The sequence below is a fragment of the Bombina bombina genome, chromosome 6, assembly GCF_027579735.1.
Source record: "Bombina bombina isolate aBomBom1 chromosome 6, aBomBom1.pri, whole genome shotgun sequence".
In the NCBI taxonomy this organism is placed as follows: Eukaryota; Metazoa; Chordata; class Amphibia; order Anura; family Bombinatoridae; genus Bombina; species Bombina bombina.
The window spans coordinates 446161214-446182884 of NC_069504.1; the positions used below are offsets into that span (position 1 = coordinate 446161214).

The following is a 21671-nucleotide window of genomic DNA, read 5'->3' on the forward strand; positions in this document are numbered from 1 at the left end:
CCGCGCATGCGTGGTTGGTACACGTGGCACTTCCTGTGCGTAGGCTTTCGGGGTATAGGAGTCATCTGCCACAGTGCCACTGACTGACAGCAGTTCATAGAGCACTGGCTGACATAGCAGAATTAGCCCGGGTGTTGACAGTGCCAAGAGTGCGTACATGGGGCGAGTGAGATGAGCACGTTGGCAAAACCACCAGCACTTGCTGACATAATAGCTCATGCCATCGAGAGTAAAGGGCACATTAACTCAATTAAAACGCCAGCCACTAAACTAGTATTAGACACCCTAAAGCGATATAATCGTCCGTCTAGCTTCACTTTCCTCGATCAGAAATGTCACCTGCAATGTTTCAGGTAATAACTTTAGGGAGGTAGATACGTAATAGAGATGTACACTTATTGTACTTATCCTATTTCTTTTTAAAGTAATAGAAATGTCAAAATTGAAATGTGCATACATGCCTTTCAATTTGAAATAGAAGCATATTTGCAATATACTTCCATTAGAAATAATGCTTCCTAATAAAAGTTATTGCTGTTTCTCTGTGGCATACGCACATATCCTATGCAGGTATTTTAGCTGGTGAAGTTGTGTATTGCTTCCGTGAAGACATAATTTGTGCCATAGAAGCTACCAATGACTCTCCGAGAAGGTGTAGTATTTCAATACTAGTGCATGTCCCTCACAGGATCTGTGCATATACCACAGAAAAACAGCTTTTATTTGAAGCATTTTTGCAATATACGTTCATTAGCAAAAATGCTTCAGTTTCACATTGAAATGCACCAATGCATATTTCAATATTGACCTTTCTATCCCTTTAAGTGAAGGCTGTCAAATTACTGCAAAAGTCATGTTTAAATCAGCAGAAGGTAATTTGGATAGGAGAGACCTCTCTTGGATCTCAAGTGGTACATGTAAATGGAGATATACAGGTAGCCCTCAGTTTACGCCGGGGTTAGGTTCCAGAAGGAATGGTTGTAAATTGAAACCTAGTTTATAATGCAAGTCAATGTGAAGTGAGGGAGTTCCAAACCCCTCTCAAAATTGTCATAAGTAACACCTAATACATTATTTTTAAAGCTTTAAAATGAAGACTTTAAATGCTAAACAGCATTATAAACCTAATAAAATAATCACACAACACAGAATATATAATTAAACTAATTTAAATGAACAAAAAAAATAGCTAAACAGCATTATAAACCTATTAAAATAATCACACAACACATACTTCACTTGAATTTTTCTGCAAACAGTTCTTTCTATGCATTCCAATCTGGACTGATTTATAGACAGGAAGATCTTGTTCCTTTTAAATCTGCTCGATAGCTCAGGTCTGGTTCAACTGATTAATTTCAGCTTGCTTGGCTTTGCTGCAACACAAGTGGACAGCTCCACCTACTGGCTATTTTAATAAATGCACTGCTTCTCAATGCTTTTCAATAGCAGTCACATCACTGGAAAAAAAGGTTGTTATTCTGAAACGGTGTAAATGAAACCGTTGTAAAACGAGGGCCACCTGTATAGTGATTATTAAAAAAAATATATATGGGAGTCTTTGAGTTCCAAACTTTGTACAATAGGGACACAGAGAGCGTGCATAGAGTGTATGTATGAATGACTACACAAAATACTTTTAATGCAAGTGGCATGTGGTTCAGAAGTTTAAGAGCATGTAAGGATTCCTGCCCCAAAACACCTTAAAGGGACACTAAACCCAAAAATGTCTTTCATGATTCAGGTAGAGAATACACTTTTAAACAACATTCCAATTTACTTCTATTATCTAATTTGCTTCATTTTTTAAGATATCATTTGTTGAAGAAATTGCAATGTACATGGGTGAGCCAATCACAAGTGGTGTCTATGTGCAGCCACCAATCAGCAGCTACTGAGCCTATCTAGATATGCTTTTCAGTAAATAATATCAAGAGAATGAAGCAAATTAGATACTAGAAGTAAATTAGAAAGTTGTTTAAAACTGCATGTTTTTTCCTAAATCATGAAAGAAAAAATTTGGGTTTCATGTCCCTTTAATTTACGTCAGAGGAGTGTGTGGCTATTTACATATGGCAAAAGAGTGTGTGCTTCTGCTTAGTGTAAATACATATGACTAAAACTTTTAAGGTTAAAATAGTTGTACTATGTCAAAAAATGTGCATCGCTCCTGCCTTTGAGCTTCCAAGTGCCCTACAAATATGTTTTGCACTGCTTTTAACTCTGGATTGGTTGTAGCTTGTCAGATACTTTGTAGACACACAAAAAACAGTCTTACAAGTTATTCTAGCAGACTATCCTAATCCAATATGGGAGTAATGCACAAGCGCTATTTAGAGGATAATAGAAATCACCATATGAAGTTCTTTAAAGAGAAGCAAGAAGGCCTTTTTGTCCACTGTAACTACAAGTTTATAACCCAGAATGAAGAAAAATATGGCTTCCACTCTTGCAGGAACATTTTTAGGAGTAAATAATGCTGTCTAACTGTACTTTTGGATTGGGTTGAGGTGATATATTTTATGAAAGACTAACAGATACAATAGCCCATTCAAATCTCTTAAGGTTACAGGGAAGCTCTATTCATGTAACCTCTATGTTTTGCATGTGTGACATTAACATATTGTCATCAGCATACATCCTCAACACTCAAAAGCTATATGAGTGTCGTCATAGGTATCTTGGCATGATGGACATACTTCTATAGTTACTTCAGGACACCAACATCTACAAATGTTTTTTTTTATTTTTCATTTTCAATATTTGATTGTAAGTCACACTTGCACTGTCCTTATTGTCACTAGCAGTACTGGCATCTTTTTAACAGAGAACACTTAATCACAACTTTCATACAGGTAGATTACGAGTTGTGCGTTCATCTTTTAACGCTTAAAAAAATTGTAATTCCAGCGTTAAAACAGCAACGCAGCCATTACAACTCTTGTCGGTATAGCCGTACCACAAGCCTTTTAGCCTGTAACGCAACGTCACTCGTAAAAATTAAGTTTTTTTCATGGGACTTCCATAGCGCTGCTATTACAAGTTTTGCGTTGAGGCTAAAAAGCTTGCATTACACCCTATAATGACAAGATCCATACCGCCATCTGAGAGCAGTAGTTATGAGTTTTACGCTACAAAACTGTTACATAAAACTCATAACTAAACTGTTACAAAGTACACTAACACCCATAAACTACCCATTAACCCCTAAACCGAGGCCCTCCCGCATAGCAAACACTATTTAAATATTAACCCCTAATCTGCCATCCGCTCACATCGCCCCCACTATACTAAAGTTATTAACCCCTATTCCGCTGCTCCTCAACGCCGCCGCCACTATAATAATCCTATTAACCCCTAAACCGCAAGCCCCCCACAACGAAATATACTAAATTATACTATTAACCCCAAATCAAAAGCCCCCCACATCACAATAAACTAATTTAAACTATTAACCCCTAAACCTAACGCCCCCCTAACTTTATATTAAAATTACAATTTCCCTATCTTAAATTAAATTAAAACTTACCTGTCAAATTAAAAAAACTAAAGGGACAGTCTACACCAAAAGTGTTATTGTTTTAAAATATAGATAATCCCTTTATTACCCATTCCCCAGTTTTGCATAACCAACACAGTTATATTAATATACTTTTAACCTCTGTGATTATCTTGTATCTAAGCCTCTGCAAACTGCCCCTTTATTTCAGTTCTTTTGACAGACTTGCAGTTTAGCCAATCAGTGCCTGCTCCCAGATAACTTCACGTGCATGAGCACCATGTTATCTATATGAAATCCATGAACTAACACCCTCTAGTGGTGAAAAACTGTTAAAATGCTTTCTGAAAAGAGGTGGCCTTCAAGGTCTAAGAAATTAGCATATGAACCTCCTAGGTTAAGCTTTCAACTAAGAATACCAAGAGAACAAAGCAAAATTGGTGATAAAAGTAAATTGGAAAATTGTTTAAAATTACATGCTCTATCTGAATCATGAAAGTTTATTTTGACCTAGACTGTCCCTTAAGTTTAAACTAACAATTAAACTAATATAGCTATTAAAGGGACACTGATCCCAAATTTTTTCTTTCGTGATTCAGATAGAGCATGACATTTTAAGCAACTTTCTAATTTACTCCTATTATCAAATTTTATTCATTCTCTTGGTATCTTTATTTGAAATGCAAGAATGTAAGTTTGGATGCCGGCCCATTTCTGGTGAACAACCTGGGTTGTTCTTGTTGATTGGATAAATTCATCCACCAATAAAAAAGTGCTTTCCAGAGTCTGAACCAAAAAAAGCTTAGATGCCTCCTTTTTCAAATACAGATAGCAAGAGAACAAAGAAAAATTGATAATAGGAGTAAATTAGAAAGTTGCTTAAAATTGCATGCTCTATCTGAATCATGAAAGAAAAAATTTGGGTTCAGTGTCCCTTTAAACTAAAATTAAACTAACTACCAATTAAAAAAAACTAAAATACACATTAAAAAAATTTGGAAAATCAAATCAGCCAATAGGATGAGAGCTAGTGAAATCCTATTGGCTGTTCAAAACAGCCAATAGGATGAGAGCTTTGGAAATTCTATTGGCTTATTTGAACAGCCAATATAATTTCAGAAGCTCTCATCCTATTGGCTGTTTTGAACAGCCAATAAGATTTCACTAGCTCTCAACCTATTGGCTGATTTTATTTTCCAAAATCAAATCAGTCAATAGGAATGCAATTGACGCCATTTTGAAAAGGCACGCTTGCATTGAAGATTCCGTATACGGCGGCGACCGTATGAAGAGGATGCTCCGCGCTGGATGTCTTCAAGATGTACCCGCTCTGCGCCGCCGGGATGAAGATAGAAGACGCTGCCTGGATGGATGAAAACCTCGCCGCCTGGATGAAGACCTCTCGCCGCCTGGATGTCCGGACTTTAGGAACTGTAAGTGGATCTTTGAAGGTTAGTGTTAGGATTTTTTAAACTTTTTTGGGTGTTTTTTTTTTTTAGTTTAGGGTTTGGGCTTTTCTTAAAAAAGCTGAATGCCCTTTTCAGGGCAATGGGCAGCTTAGGTTTTTGTTAGAGGTAGGTTTATTATTTTGGGGGGTTGGTTGGGTGGTGGGTTTTACTGTTGGGGAGGTCTTTGTGTTTTCTTTTACAGGTAAAAGAGCTGATTTCTTTGGGGCGATGCCCCACAAAAGCCCTTTTAAGGGCTATTGGTAGTTTATTGAAGGCTAGGGTTTTTATTTTTATTTTGGGTGAGCTTTTTTATTTTTATAGGGCTATTAGATTTTGTGTAATTCTTTTTTATTTTTGATAATTTCGTTTGTTATTTTTCGTAATTTAGTGTTTGTTATTTTTTTTTATTTAGTATTTTTTATTTTTTCTAATAAGATACTTTGTAATTTTTATAGTAGTGTTAAGATTTTTTTTTAATGTGTATTTTAGTTTTCTTTAATTGGTAGTTAGTTTAATTTTAGTTTAATAGTTATATTAGTTTAATTGTTAGTTTAAACTTAGTTTTTTTTATTTGACAGGTAAGATTTAATTTAAGATAGGGAAATTGTAATTTTAATATAAAGTTAGGGGGGGGGGGACGTTAGGTTTAGGGGTTACTAGTTTAAATTAGTTTATTGCGATGTGGGGGGCTTTCGGTTTAGGGGTTAATAGTTTAATTTACTATATTGTGTTGTGGGGGGCTTGCGGTTTAGGGGTTAATAGGTTTATTATAGTGACGGCGGTGTCGGGGAGCGGCGGAATAGGGGTTAATGAATTTTCATAGTGGCGGCGATGTCAGGAGCGGCAGATTAGGGGTTAATAACATGTAGGGGGCGGTAGATTAGTGGTGTTTAGACGTGGTTTTTATGTTAGGGTGTTAGATTTAAACGTAACTTTTTTTTCCCCATAGACATCAATGGGTCTGCGTTACGAAGCTTTTCATTCCGCGATCGCAGGTGCTAGGTTTTTTTCTAACACGCTCTCCCCATTGATGTCTACGGGGAAAGCGTGCAAAAGCACGTCAAAGCAGTGTTTGTATTTTGTGCGGTATGGAGCTCAACGCAACCATATCGCACACAGAAGCCGGCTGTTTGAAAACTTGTAATGGCAGCGCTATGGAGGGTGAAATAACACAACCCTTTATCACGTATAACTTGTAATCTACCTGATAGTTAATTATTGTAATCCGTTTCCATCTGCACCACTGCGTACCCATCTGACTGCATCTTTTAGTTGGTCAGATTTTGCACTGTTCTATCACTATATGGTCTCTTTTCAACTTTACAAATATTTTTTAAACAATATTTACAACTATTATTTGTTAACCTGTTAACCAAAATCAATGTAGATCTACGTTATGCCTTTCAGAAGCCCAAGCAGTCTCAGTTGTAAAGTGACAACCAAGACTTGATTGTGGGCTACATGCATCTGCTTTCATATGAAGTCAGTTTGCCCGATTGATACAGATAGTGACACTGTATGTGTCACTGTCTGTAACAATTATCCATTGCTGCCAGTGGGAGTGGAAGGTGGGTGGGTGGCCCAGCGGGGGAGTGGAGATATCCTGCACTATGAAAAAGAAGTTTTGAATGGAGAATGAGGGATGGGTCACTACACTACAGAAAAAGGAGAAATTAGAGGGGGAGTGGGTCCCTACATAATAAATTTAAGGAGTGTACAGGGGGATCCCTACACTACAGAAACAAATATGAATAAAGAAAATAAAATTAAAAATACCTATAAACTGGGTACTGGTATACACCTTCCAGAACCTATGATGGTTGCTACTAAAGGGAGGTCGAGTTTTAGAGAGCTTTTTGGGAGGGTTGAGAAGGGATCCCTACACTGCAGAAAAAAACATAATACAAAAAAAGCACTAAACTGCATACTGGCAGTACCTAAGATGGTGGTGGAGGTAGGGAGAACTGTTTGGGAGGAATCAGGGAGGTGTCAGGTAGGAGGGTAATGCCTACTCTACAATACTATTACCCTTACCAGCTAACTAACTAATTGCAGGACATTTCAGAAGGCGATGCACGGCTGCAATTAGCATCCTTCTAATTACCAAAAAGCAATGGCAAAGCCATGCATGTCTGATATTTTTGAACAAAAGTCCCATTTGTGTTATGACTGCACAAGCAGTATGTACATAATTTCAGTAAGAATCACAAAGTTTGTGAAAAAGTTAACAATTTTATTTTATATGATCACATTTGGCGTTAACATGGTGGCATGAAATATAACAAAATGATTCTAGATCAATACCTTGGGTTGCCTACTTAAAAAATATATAAACTGACAAATAGTGAAACAGGGTGTTTCACTCCAAAGTACGCACTTGTAGCACTCTATAGCCCAGACTAGGGATTGGACTTCTCGGTTTTAATTTAAAATATAACTTTTATTGTAATAACAATTAAAATAGAATGGTACTTACAAAACAACACTCAAATAGTTAAAAACCAAATGCTAGATAGAGTTCTATAGAATAGATAATCCTGTACTATGATGTCAGAAATTCAGACATCTATTACATTAACAGTGTAATTATTATAATGAATATAGCCAAATAATATAATTGATAGAGGGGGTGCCAAAAGGATACCTTGTTCCCAATTATTTACTATATTGGTGAGTCACCTGTGGCTAATATACGGGAAGTATGTAACAAATAAACTGTCATGTGTCAAATGACAATTATTGTTAACAATTGTTAGTAATTATATCAGTGGTCAGTGTTATTGACTTTAGTTGACCGTGTAAAGAACATGATATTTATGATAAGTGTTCTGCTTAAACCTGTGATTCTCAGATCTTATGTCATCTGGTTCAGATGGATATTCTGGCTACCAAAGTAGCTGATTGTCGTTCTAAAGTCGAGTGGGGGATACTAAATATAGAATAACTGGATTGTCCAAAAGGACATTGATGTCATTGGCAGACTAGCACTACTAATATATATATATATATACGCCTCGCTGTGAGATTCCCTCAAATATAATAGGGGTAAATGGAATGCGGGAGCTTCGCTTGTTATATTCAAGTTATATATGTGAATCTATTTTGACCCACTGTGTGACTTAATGTGTTTAGTAACACTATGCCAATGGGATAATAGTAGATGCGTTTGTTCCCTCTAATCATGGGTTGATTATTACCCACATTAGCTGTGTTATTTTATACAGAGTGGTTCAGGTTTGTTAGCTAATGCTGAGTCTGTTCAATAGTAAACACTCTTAATACAAGGTTGATGTGTGTAACAATTATAACTTGTATATTGATGTTTAGTTTGAGTGCTTATCAGTTTAGTATTATCCACACTTATAATAATATTAATATAAGAGTAACTAGGAGATTGGTACATAAGTTCTTATGCAAATTGTTCTTCACTCCTAATTTGCCAGCTTGTTTCTTATGTTGGCGTTTTGGATATTGTTGTTTATAATGTTACAGTATCATGGGTTAGTGTGTATCCACTTATTTGTTTATTTTCAGGCACACTGAAGCCTCGTGTGGCACAGAGTATATAGATATTTGTTCTCTGTATTCACAATGTTTCACAGTATGATAGTGTCCGGATTAGTACATATCACAATGCTTTATTTAATAAAAAATATTCTAATCAACAAAACACAATACTGATTATTCCTCTGTCTCGTGACAGCATAACATAAGAATATCAACTTTATGTCTTGCATGTAAATGTAGGCATATTAATGTCTCATACGAGTTAGCTAAAGTTATTGGAAACAACAATTTCTTGCATTAACTGTGCATCTAACATGCATATGTCAGTATAATATAATCTCCTCTAAGTCGGTGGAAATTATATGTTGTAAGTGTTAACCAGTTATAAATCCCCAAACTCTAGTGACCGCTATTCATAATAGGTCACCTTTGTATATTACAAAAGACAATCTAAGTTGAAAAAGGTTCCCGCTATTTTGTACTATTCAAATTTACTGCTTTCCCATTTGAGTCAATTCGACTGATACCTTCTAGTTGTAATATTATTGGTGCTGGCAGTATAATCTGCTGTATTTTAACATAAACAGGTACCGGTAAGAATTGACCAATGGCCACCACAATTGTAATATTAAGCTATAAATTCGTTATTGGCTAATTCTACAAACTATCTAGGCATTTAAATTAAAATAAGCTCTCCTGTTCACTACTCTGACATGTTTCGCCCGTTACGGGCTTTCTCAAAAAATATATAGTTTTGATAGGTAAATAATAAAAAGGCTCAATTTCTGTTGAATGGAGTAATATAGTATTTTGGCCAATTTTTCTTTGAAATTCCCAGTGGCGAAGGGTTTAAAACACCATATCCATTTTGCTGTGAACTGAAAACAAAATGTCAAAGATGAGTTTCTATGCAAAACATTAGGGCTGCAACTAACAATTATTTTCATTATCGATTAGTTGGTTGATTATTTTTTCGATATATCGGTTAAAAAAAACCTTTAAAAAAACAACAAAAAACACACAACAACATAATACCATTTGTAAAAAAAATAATTTAATGAACAAACATACTCTGGTTTAACCGAGTATTACAAACAAACTGCCTTACTGCAGAAATACAAATAGTTAAACTTTTTACCTTACCAAGTTCACTGTACAACTGTACACAACACTTATACTTTAAATTACGCAACTTACAAATTTTTAAAAAGCAGAGCAAACAATATAAAATATAAAAACAACAAACATTCTGAAAAGAGGTGGACTATCACCAGAAATGTTGCATTAGAATATAAAAATGTCAACATGTCCACATGCTCAGGACTAATGCTGGCTCTCTTTTTACAAGTTATGTTGCCTGCTGCAGAGAAGAGTCGCTCTGATGGTATGGAGTTGCCTGGTATACACAAGTTGGATTTCGCTAGTTTTGCCAAGGCAGGATATTTTTCTTGGTTACCTTTCCACAAACTCAAAGGCTTTCCTTCCTTAGCAAGGGGCTTCTCCGCAAAATAAGCTTGGACTTCATTCCTAACTTGTATATTAATGTCCTCCTCATGTTGCCCCTCAATAGTCTCTTCTTCACTGCTGCTCCCAGACTCAAGGAGTGAGTCAAGTAGAGACGCTGCAGATTTTGAGGGCTCAGCAACTGTACTTGCAGGTATAGTGGTATTTTGCTGGCGCACCCTCTCTCTTCTTACAGCAAGTACCTCTGTCTGCACGTTTGCATGTACAGTTATAATTTGCTCTGTTGTTAAAAATTTCAATCTTCTAAATCTTGGGTCCACTTGTATAATAAACTTGATCGAATTTATTAATGTAATGTATTGATAATTTTAAATTTAAATATTTTATATATATTTTTATATATTTGATCAAATCTTGGGTCCAGGGCACAGGTAAGAATTACTGAATTTGGGACCTGTTCAAAAAAGATCCCCTTCCATCTGGTTTAGAGCTGGTCTGCTGCAGTGGCTTGGAAGTTCTTCATTGCATGTGATTCGAAAGAAGCACCCTCATTGGACCACAACAGCCCCTTCACAAGTGCAGGCACAGAAGACAGAGTGACATATTCTTGGCCACTCATGTATACGCTAGCACACTAAAATGGCTTGAGAGAAGAGGAGAGTTCTTCAAGAATACTCCACTGATCTGGTTTTAAGTCCAAATAGTGTTTGCCTCTTTGAGTGACTGATGGATCTGATAGAGCTGCTGTTACCGGCCACCTTTGCTCAATGAGTCTCTCAACCATATAGAAAGTGCTATTCCACCTTGTGCTAACATCTTGAAGAAGCTTGTGCTCAGATGTTCCCATTTGCTTCTGCTTCTCCTTCAACTTGCTGGCGTGTTCACTTTTTTTAAAATGTTCAACTAGTCTTCTTGCAGCACTGACAGCTCTCTCAATTCCAGAATTCTTTAATGCAGCATTGATCACCAGCTGCAAGGTGTGACCAGTGCAGCGGATACTGGTCCATCCATGCTTCTCTCCTAGGATGTTCGCAACAGCCACAATATTTAAACCATTGTCATGCACAATGGCAATTATTTTTTGTGCTGGAATTTCAAATTTTGCAGCATCCTCCTCCAACCATTTTTGCAGTATGCCTGTCTTCTAAAGGCATGGTAGTAAGGCAGATATAAGTAATTTTCCAGTCAGCTTCAATGTAGTGGCATGTAATGCCAAGGTAAGCCTCAGTTGCTGTGCTTGTCCATATGTCTGCAGTAAGGGCAATTCTGATTTCATTAGCGGCAGCGCTGATGGCACCCTTTACATTTTGAAGTGCCTCCTGGTACTTCATCTCTATCAGTTTTGTGAAATGAGTTCTTGACGGAAGTGTATATCCATTGTTTAGTACACTGACCATGTTTTTAAAACCTTGGTCTTTGACCATGGACAGTGGCCGCATGTCAGTGACTAGCATTTTTAAAACAGAGTCTGTTATAACTGCTGTTTGTTGTGGAGTACATGGGGGGGTTTCGCTGCACAAACTCTGTCATGGTGCGCTGTTTATTTCTGAAATGAAAGATAGATATGATGATTTGTATAGCTATGCAGAAAAAAGTTAGTTCTGTCATTGTGTATATATCATTTGGTTTAACTTACCGTCCTCATGTTTCCCCTTCATCTGTGAAGCCCACGTGTTTTCTTTTCATGTCCTCATGCATCCCTGTGGTGCTTCCGTGCCACATAAGCTCTGTTTTGCAAATTCTGCAGGTGACCAGTTCCTTTGCAGCATTAAGCGTAAAATTCACCCATGCCTTAGAGGACTTTAGTCGCACACTATTTTCCACTGTCACCTCAGCACACTCTGCCATTTTATAATGTGGGGGTTTTTTGCAGCTGGAAGTAAAAAAATAAACAAACAAAACAAATAAGTGTGGTCACCAAAAACTAAAATGGCTTATTTCTTTCCTAAGATATGGTGAGTCCACAGCTTCATCACTTACTGTTGGGAATATCTCTCCTGGTTAGCAGGAGGAGGCAAAGTGCACCATAGCCAAGCTGTTAAGTATCACACCTCTACCCACAAACCCCAGTCGTTCTCTTTGCCTTCGGTGCAAGGAGGAGGTGAAGTTTTGGTGTCTGAAGAAGATTGGATTTATTTCACTTCAATCAAGATTTTATTATTTTGAAAGCCAGAGTAGGTTTGCTCTGATCTTTCCTTTCAAGATTGGGTCTAGCTGTACTCCACATTAGTCTCTTCAGTAGGGCAGTGGTGGCTTTAAAGCAGTTAGGAACTTGTGAGGTGGGCCTTGGTGCGTTTTCCTAACATTTTTTGCTGCCCTAATATAGAAAGCCAGAGTAGGTTTACTCTGTTCTTTCTTTGTTCTACAGGTCTCTGTGAGGAGTGGCTTCCTCTCACACTGTGTAGGCTGTCCTCCTGCCGGACTGCTAGATGCCTTTTTTGTCTTCTGGGGCTGGGAGACTGGCACTGAAAGGGTTAAGGAACTCTCTGCACATTATCTGGGACATTTATATCCTTTACAAGGATATTTTAGGCAAGCTGCAGGCATTTTCTTGTGACCAGGAGGCTAGGGGTTAATACTTTATAGGAGTATCCCCTGATTTTTTGTCTCATGTATTCTAGAGGCGCATTAGGGGTTAATCATACCTTTGATTATTGGCTTATTATGTTTATGATTCATTGGGTATGAATTGTCTGTTGGGCTATGTGTTTGTGTAACCCTCTAAGGGATTAACATGCACAGTCTTTTTAGTGAGCCTGTCAGTTCCTTTGAGCACGCTCCTTTTCAGTAGCTGCACAGTTCTACAGAAGCACTAGCGGAGCGGCGGCATTACATTTATAAGATTTATTGCTGCTGGTTTTTTAGAGAATGAAGCTCAATGTTAGTATTCTTCGCGCTTCATTACCATGCCGATGCCTTATTCCCGCCTCCTTCGTCTCTGAGGAGGAGAGCGGCGCCATTTTAGGCTCTAACTGGGTCCGGTCATGTGACCACACCCTTGTTCAGTGTCTCCAGCGGCGATCGGAGCAGAGTTTTTAGTTCAGTCTGTTCCTGAGAACATAATGAGTGTATGTCATAGGAAAATTCACTGTGTGTTTTATGGAAACGTTCTGCTATACTTATGTGAACGTGTACATATAAAAGCATCTGACTGTTTTTGTACTTTTCCCTATACTGTGCATGTTATAAACAAAATCCACTGTAATATACTGGTTAGCTTCCTGTAAGCTCAATCCAGGCTGGGATGTGTTTAGTCCCCCTTAAATTGAGGGGTTTTGTTTTAAAGTGATAGTTTTTTATTTTTAAACACATTAAAATTTGAATACATTTTAATTCACAGTTTCCTTTTGTTAAAGAACTCTGTTTGATTTTTAGACAATGCAATAATTGTTTCAAATAAAGATGCAATTATGTGCTTTCTTTCCTCGCTAGATCTCTTAGGGATAGAGATAGAGCGTTGCCTCTGAGCCCAATCTCTCCCAGGATGATGCTGTTCAGGCAATGCCACAGCTTTCTCCTTAAACATTCCAAGCCTCTGGCGTCACATGCAGTGCCCTGCGGTTCCTCTCAATCTCCTGGAGGAGTATATTTGCCTAAGATTTTGCTACACAGCTATCTCCTGTGGTATCCTGTGGTATCTGATGAGGAATTTTGGCGATTCAGCTAGTAAGGTTTCTGTTCCACTTACGGCTAAACAGGTTGCCCTCCCTGATCAGTGATGAGGAGGATATGTCGGTGGTCTCTGAGGGTGAAATCTCAGATTCGGACAGTGTCAATACTTTTCTAATATACGTAAATGTTTCTTTGTAGCTCTCAGATTATACTAACCCAGCTAATACATTTGTGGCAATTAGTGGGTTATATTACGTAGAGCGTTATATTCAGTGAAGTATATCTGCAGGTATATGAGCGAAAGTATATATAAAGTTCAATATTAGTTGCAGAGTATAAAGAGTCTTAAGGTTTGTTGAAAAGATACTAGGATATAGTTTGCAACAGAAGTCAACTAAGTATAAAAGGCTGGATATGTTAGGCTTTATGGTACATAGGCAGTCCAATCACCTTTTGAGGATTAACTTGCAGAGTTGTAAGTACAAATGCATTTTTACGATATTACCAGGTAAGTTATTAGTGTTATAATACTTGCGGTCTGATGCGGTGAGTAAGACTGAGATTAGGGCAGCTGTTCCCAAGAGCCGATGTTGTGTCCAAGCTGTGTGATGTTATACAGGAAACAAACTTGGCGTTCAGCGTTACCGGAACAGAGGTTAGATCAGAGGTCATATGATGAGCCGTATATGCGATGAGTTCTACAGCTGAGCAGCAAATCCAAAAGAGAAACAGTGTCCTTACGAATGCAAAAGATATTCAGTCTCTGGAAACAAATATAGCCTAGATGGAAAATAAGATACTTGCGACTTTGAGTCCAGACGAATAACGACAATACTTCACAATAATAATGAAGTCTAAGTTGAGCATGTCTTAATAAACAAAGTGACTTTAAGGAGAAAAAACACAGAGCAAGATTTGAAGGTTAACTTCCTTCAATATTCAGGCAATGTTAGAAAAGGGGATGTGGCAATAAATACCTGTGAGACAGGTAGTGGGAGGAGAGTTCTCTTAAGGTGTGCAAGACTTAAAGGTATATTACAGACAGTATAATTCCTTCATCTGATGCTGAAGTAGTTCCTTCAGATTTAAGCCTATACACCTTTGTGTCTTGTTTAAGGAGGTTGTGGCTTCTTTGGACGACTCCGATACGCCTGTCGTTGTCAACCCTAGGAAATTTAGTCAACTTAATAGTTGCTTGATAATCCTTCATCTGTGGAGGGTTTTCCTGTTCCAGACCGTGCTAGGAGATTTTTTCACAGGAATGGGAGAAGTCGGGTTTCTTCTTCCCCGTCTCCTGTCTTTTTTATTTATTTTTTTATTTTTATTAATAAAAAGCTTTATTGAATGAACTTGCTTTAAAATATATAATTATACATTACACAGATCAAACCGTATACAGCAATGAATAATCACAAGTCTGGAGCTTCCGGTCTTATATAACTGCTAACAGCTCCGTAAAATGTGCTTCATATGTTCATTACTTGTAAAGATTAAGTAACTATTTGTGACCAGTAACATCTACTTGTATCTTGTGCTAATTGCTTTTTCGACAAGCCAGCTGTGCCAAGCTAAGTTTGCTCTAGATATGAATACTCACATTCCTTGACTCATAGAACATGAGTAAATTGGTAGCACAACTAGCTTATCCAAATGTCCACTATAGTAGTGGATCTAAAAGTGACGAAAGAACAGAAGACGCAGTCAAATGCGCCAGAAGGGAAGAGGAGAGAGGGGGAAGAAGAAAAAAAAAAAAGGGGTGGGGGGAAGGAAGTGGGGGAATATAGGGATGGCATTGGGTAGTGAGGGGGCTATGAATAAGGCCGGGCGGTAATTGACTACTTTCACTGATTGTAGGTGACTCCAGACTTCTTATCTTAACAGTTTCTATCTCTATACTGCTTTACCTTCCAAGAGCAGTAGCATATATTCATGAGTTGTCAGTTTACCCGTTTTGAAATAGTGATACCTCTCCAAGCTAAGCAAGTCCCTAACCCCACTTTTCCATTCTCCCATACTAGGAACTTGTGCTGATTTCCAGTATTTTGGGATAAGGCTCTTAGCACAGTTCAGCATGAGTATAAACAATCTTTGCTTCATCTCTTCAGATATCTTAGGGAGTTTATGAAGTAATAGGTAATATGGGTCTGGAGGTATAATGATTGTCAAGATTTTACTGCATTCCCGTCTCCTGTCTTTTTAAAGATGTTTCCTGTCGCTGTCTCCATTAAATACCAGGGCGCACGGTGCCTAAAGTAGTAGGGCTTTTCTACTCTGGCTAAGAGAACTACTATTCCTAGAGAGGATAGCTGTTATTTTCAGGATCAATGGACTAAGCTGGAGGTAGAGACTCCTTTGGAGGAGATCCAGTACAGAATTGAGGCTCTTTAGCTAGCCAATTCTTTTATTTCTGATGCTACCATGCAAGTTTTTCAGCCGGGAGCCATGATATCTGGCTTTGCTGTACTAGCCCACGGGCGTTGTGGACAGTGGATTTTTCCTCTGAGTCCAAGTTTCAGATGTTTCCGTACAAGGGTAAGACTTGTTTGGTCCTGATCTGACAGGAATAGTTCTGATATTACGGGTGGAAAAGGTTTTTTTCTACCACAAGACAAGATGAATAGACTTAAAGGAATTTACCCAATCCGGGAAAGGTCCAGATGGGGGGTTTGAATCATACATGATTCGAGATGTCCCAAATAGGTGGTGGACATAGTATCTCATGGTTACTACATAGGAGTCATTCCTTCCCTCCCTGAGGCAGGTTCCACCTCTCAATTTTATCTGCAGGCCAGATACCAGTGAGACATTTTTGTAGTGTGTTTGGGACTTCGCTTCCCTATGAGTGATAGTTCCAGTTTCTGTCTAGGAATTTACTCATTACTTTTTGTGGTTCCTGAAAAAGAGAACATTTTTCAACCTATGGTAGACCTAAAGTGTCTAAACAAGTTTCTCAGAATTCTGTCTTTCAAGTTGGAGACTATCCGCTCCATTCTTCCTTTGGTACAAGAGGGTCAGTTTATGACGACCATAGACCTAAAGGATGCGTATCTTCATGTTCCCATTCACAGGGACCATCACACATTTCTGAGATTTGTGTTTCTGGACAACCACTTTTAGTTTGTGGCTCTTCCATTTAGCCTTGCCACAGCTCCCAGACAGCTTCCAGAATTTTCCCATGGGTAGAAAGTGAATCTGGAAAAGAGCCCCCTTGTTCTAGCTACAAGGGTAGTCTTCTTAGGGACTATAATAGATCCCCTATCCATAAAACAAATTCTGACAGAGGTCAGAGGAGCCAAGAACCTTTCCTCTTGCCTCTCTCTACAGTCTACTGCTCGACCATCAGTGGCTCAGTTTATGGAGGTAATCGGTCTGATAGTGGCTTCAATGGACATCATTCCTTTTGCTCGATTCCATTTGAGAGCTCTACAGTTGTGCATGTTCAGACAATGGAACAGGGATTATGCAGATCTGTTTCAGAGGATAGATCTAGACCAGTCTTCAAGAGTCTCTCTTCCGTGGTGGTTGTCTCAGGAACATCTGTTTCAGGGCACATGCTTTTGAAAACCATCCTGGGTGATTGTGACCACGGACGCCAGCCTGCTGGGCTGGGGAGCAGTCTGGAACTCGTTAAAGGCGCAGGGACTTTGGACTTGGGAGGAGTCTGCTCATCCCATCAACATCCTGGAGTTGAGAGCGATTTACAATACTCTGATGGCTTGGCCTCAGTTGTCCTTAGCCCAGTTTATCAGGTTCCAGTCAGACAACATAAGCACAGTGGCTTACATCAACCTCCATGGAGGAACTCGGAGTTCTTTAGCCATGAAGGAGGTGTCTCGGATTATTCAGTGGCCGGAAGCTCACAATTGCTGTCTATCTGCCATCCACATTCCAGGAGTTGACAACTGGGAAGCGGATTTTCTGAGCAGACTTTTCATCCCGGGGAGTGGGGGAACTCTATCCGGAGGTGTTCTCCAACTTAACCCTCGAATGGGGGGTGCCGGAGTTGGATCTGATGGCGTCTCGGCAAAATGCTAAGCTTCCAAGGTACGGGTCAAGGTCAAGGGATCCACAGGCCACTCTGGTAGATGCTCTGGTGGTTCCTTGGGATTTCAGGCTGGCATACCTGTTTCCTCCATTTGCGCTCCTTTTTGCTCATATCAAACAGGAGAGAGCGTCAGTGTTTCTAATAGCCCCTACGTGGCCTTGCAGGATCTGGTATGCAGACCTAATGGAGATGTCATCTCCCCCACCGTGGAGGCTGCCTCTGAGGAAGGACCTGCTGATTCAGGGTCCCTTCTTTTAGCGCTGCGGAATCTGTTGGCGCTCTACAAATAACCGATAATAATAATCCAAATATTGTTTCTCTGAAGCTGACTGCTTGGAGATTGACAGCTTAGTTCTGTCTAAGTGGGGTTTTTCTGAGTCAATCATTTAGACCTTGATTCAGGCTTGCAAGCTGTTACGAGAAATATTTATCATAACATATGGCGTAAATTTCTTTTTTCATGTGAATCCAAGGGCTACTCTTGGAGTAGGGTTAGGATTCTTAGAATTTTGTCTTTTCTCCAGGTTGGTCTGGAGAAGGGGTTGTCAGCCAGTACTCTGAAGGGTCAGATTTCTGCTTTTGCTATTTTGCTTCATTAGCGTCTGGCGGACGTGCCAGAGGTGCAATTTTTTTGTCAGGCCTTGGTCAGAATCAGGCCTGTGTTTAAGTCAGTTGATTCTCCTTGGAGCCTTAACCTTGTTCTTAGAGTTTTACAGCAGGCTCTGTTTGAGCCATTGCATTCCATAGATATTAAGTTACCTTGGAAGGTTTTGATTCTTATTGCTGTCTCTTCTGCTCGGAGAGTCTCGGAACAAAAAGAACGTTTGTTGCACAACATAGATGTACGTGCTTTAAAATTTTATCTCCAGGCGACTAAGGATTTTCGCCAGTCTTCTTCCCTGTTAGTTTGTTTTTCTGGAAAACGTAAAGGTCAGAAAGCTACTACTACTTCTCTATCTCTCTGGTTGAGAAGTATAATTCGTTTTGCTTATGAGACTGCTGGACAGCAGTCTCCTGAGAGAATTACGGGTTCATTCCACTAGGGCTGTCTCCTCATCTTGGGCGTTCAAAAATAAAGATTCTGTGGAACAGATTTGCAAGGCTGCAACTTGGTCTTCTCTTCATACTTTTTCCAAATTTGATACTTTTGCCTCGGCTAAGGTTTCTTATTTCAAGACAGTTATTTTTGTCTAAACTTCAGGCACCTCTACACCTTGTGTTACTCCCTTTTTCTCCATTTACCTTCGGTTGAATGACTGGGGTTTGTGGGTAGAGAAGTGATACTTAACAGCTTGGCTGTGATGCTCTTTGCCTCCTCCTGCTGGCCAGGAGTGATATTCCCAACAGTAAGTGATGAAGTTGTGGACTCACCATATCCGGAAAGAAATACATTTATCAGGTAAGCATAAATTTTCTTTTTTCCCCAAATTATTTTAAAATAGTTTAGGTTTACTGATGGGATGTCATCATGATTATGCTCCCAGTGGGGTTGTAACATAAACAGAGAGGTACTAAATGTTCCTCTTTTATTTTCTCATTTATTTTCTCTACTCTAAGTATTGGTCTCACTCTCTGCAAGTAAACGGTGAGAAATAAAATAAGGACTCTTTTGTATAATGAGGTACGCTCTCTCTAAAAGCTAAGCACATTTTATTGGGTGTATGGGTATAATTAGCAGGAACTGCTATTTCATATACAAATATAAACCTAAGGTATAATCTTCCTTCCTTACATGTTAAACTCTGCAGCTGGTATTAGTAATTGGAAATACATTAATGGGAAACTACTACTTTTTACAGTACATTGTCCCTTTAAGGCAATTTATTTGGTGCTTTAAAACAGTGTTTTTCAACCAGTGTGCCGTGAGAGATCCTCAGGTGTGCCGCGGCAGACTGAAAACAGTGTGGGGGTGTCCCTCTTTCAAATTTTGAAATATTGGGAGGTATGTGACAGGCTCATCAGGCATCATTTACAACCATGACATTGACATTTATTCACAGACAATCATTATGATTGTTTGTGAATGAATGTCAATATGTCATGTATAGTTTGTAGGAGGCATGGCATGACAGCACAGTACAGTGTGCAGTGTGTGTATGTATGTATGTATGTATGTATATATATATATATATATATATATATATATATATACACTGTATATATATCCTGTATTAGGCTACATTAGGCAAGACAAAGAAATATAACCCATTAGTTTATATGGTAGAAAACAAGTAATGTTTACACTTAACACCCTAACATAACCACAAGTCTAAACACCCCTAATCTGCCGCCCCGACATCGCCGCAACCTAAATAAAATGTATTAACCCCTATTCCGCCGCTCCCCGACACCGCCGCCACTAAATAAACATATTAACTCCTAAACCTCTGGCCTCCCGCATCACTACCACTAACTAAACCTATTAACCCCTAAACCGTCAGCCCCCCACATCACCAAAAACTAAATTAAGCTATTAACCCCTAAACCTAACAATCCCCTAACTTTAAATTAAAATTACAACATCCCTATCTTAATATAAATTAAAACTTACCTGTAGAATTAAAATAAACTATTTTAAACTATTAATTAACTTACCCTAACTATTATACTACAATTAAATTAAAATACCAATTAAATAAACTAAATTACATATTAAAGAAACCTAACGCTACTCAAATTATTTAAATATACAATTAAACATTATTAAAAGTACTAAATTACAGAAAAAACCAAACACTAAGTTACAAAAAAAACAAACACTAAATTACGAAAAATATTTTTTTTTTATCAAAATAAAAAAGAATTACACCTAATCTAATAGCCCTATCAAAAGCCCCCCAAAATAAAAAAAAAAACCCTAGCCTACAATAAACTACCAATGGCCCTTAAATGGTAACAGCTCTTTTACATTGCAAAGAAATACAAACACCCCCCCAACAGTTAAACCCACCACCCAACCAACCAACCCCTCCAAATAAAAAACCTATCTAAAATAACCTAAGCTCGCCATTGCCCTGAAAAGGGCATTTGTATGGGCATTGCCCTTAAAAGGGCATTTAGCTCTTTTACATGCCCAGACCCTAATCTAAAAATAAAACACACCCAAAAAAAAAAGTAAAAAAACCTAACACTAACCCCCGACGATCCACTTACAGTTCTTGAAGTCCCACTTGAAGGATCCATCAAGCCGGAGAAGTCCTCATCCAGGCAGCAAGCTGTCTTCATCCGGGGGCCTCTTCCATCTTCATCCAGCCGGAGAAGTCCTCATCCAGGCGGCAAGAAGTCTTCATCCAGACGGCATCTTCTATCTTCATCCATTTGGCGTGGAGCATGTCCATCCTGAAGACATCCGGCGCAGAGCATCCTCTTCATACGGTCGCCGCTGTACACTGGAACTTCAGTGCAAGTGAGGCCATCAAAGATGGCGTCCCTTGCATTCCTATTGGCTGAAAGATTTCAATCAGCCAATAGGAATGAGAGCTTCTAAAATCCTATTGGCTGTTCAAATAAGCCAATAGGATTTGAACAGCTCTCATTTTATTGGCTGTTCCAATCAGCCAATAGGATTTGAGTTCTCATTCTATTGGCTCATTGGAACAGCCAATAGGATGAGAGCTCAATCCTATTGGCTGATTGGCACAGCCAATAGGATTTTAGCAGCTCTAAGTTTACGGCGGCGATCATATGAAGAGGATGCTCCGCACCGGATGTCTTCAGGATGGACCCGCTCCTCGCCGGATGGATGAAGATAGAAGATGCCGTCTGGATGAAGACTTCTTGCCGCCAGGATGAGGACTTCTCCGGCTGGATGAAGATGTAAGAGGCCGCCCGGATGAATAATTCTTGCCGTCTGGATTAGGACTTCTCCTGCTGGATGGATCCTTCAAGTGGGACTTCAAGAACTGTAAGTGGATCGTCGGGAGTTAGTGTTAGGTTTTTTTAAGGTTTTTGTGGGTGGGTTTTATTTTTAGATTAGGGTCTGGGCATGTAAAAGAGCTAAATTCCCTTTTAAGCGTAATGCCCATACAAATGCCCTTTTCAGGGCAATGGGGAGCTTAGGTTATTTTAGATAGTTTTTTTATTTGGGGGGGTTGGT

At 38.8% G+C, this 21671-nt stretch overlaps 1 protein-coding gene across 1 annotated transcript in view; it reads left to right on the forward strand.

Annotated features, from left to right (window-relative positions):
- The first annotated feature begins 63 nt into the window (after positions 1–63).
- SAR1B (secretion associated Ras related GTPase 1B) overlaps positions 64–21671 on the forward strand; it is a 236847-nt gene continuing 215239 nt past the window's right edge. The window contains exon 1 of the mRNA XM_053717214.1: positions 64–353. The gene's annotated coding sequence lies outside the window, so the exon portion shown is untranslated. The remainder of the gene's footprint in view (positions 354–21671) is intronic.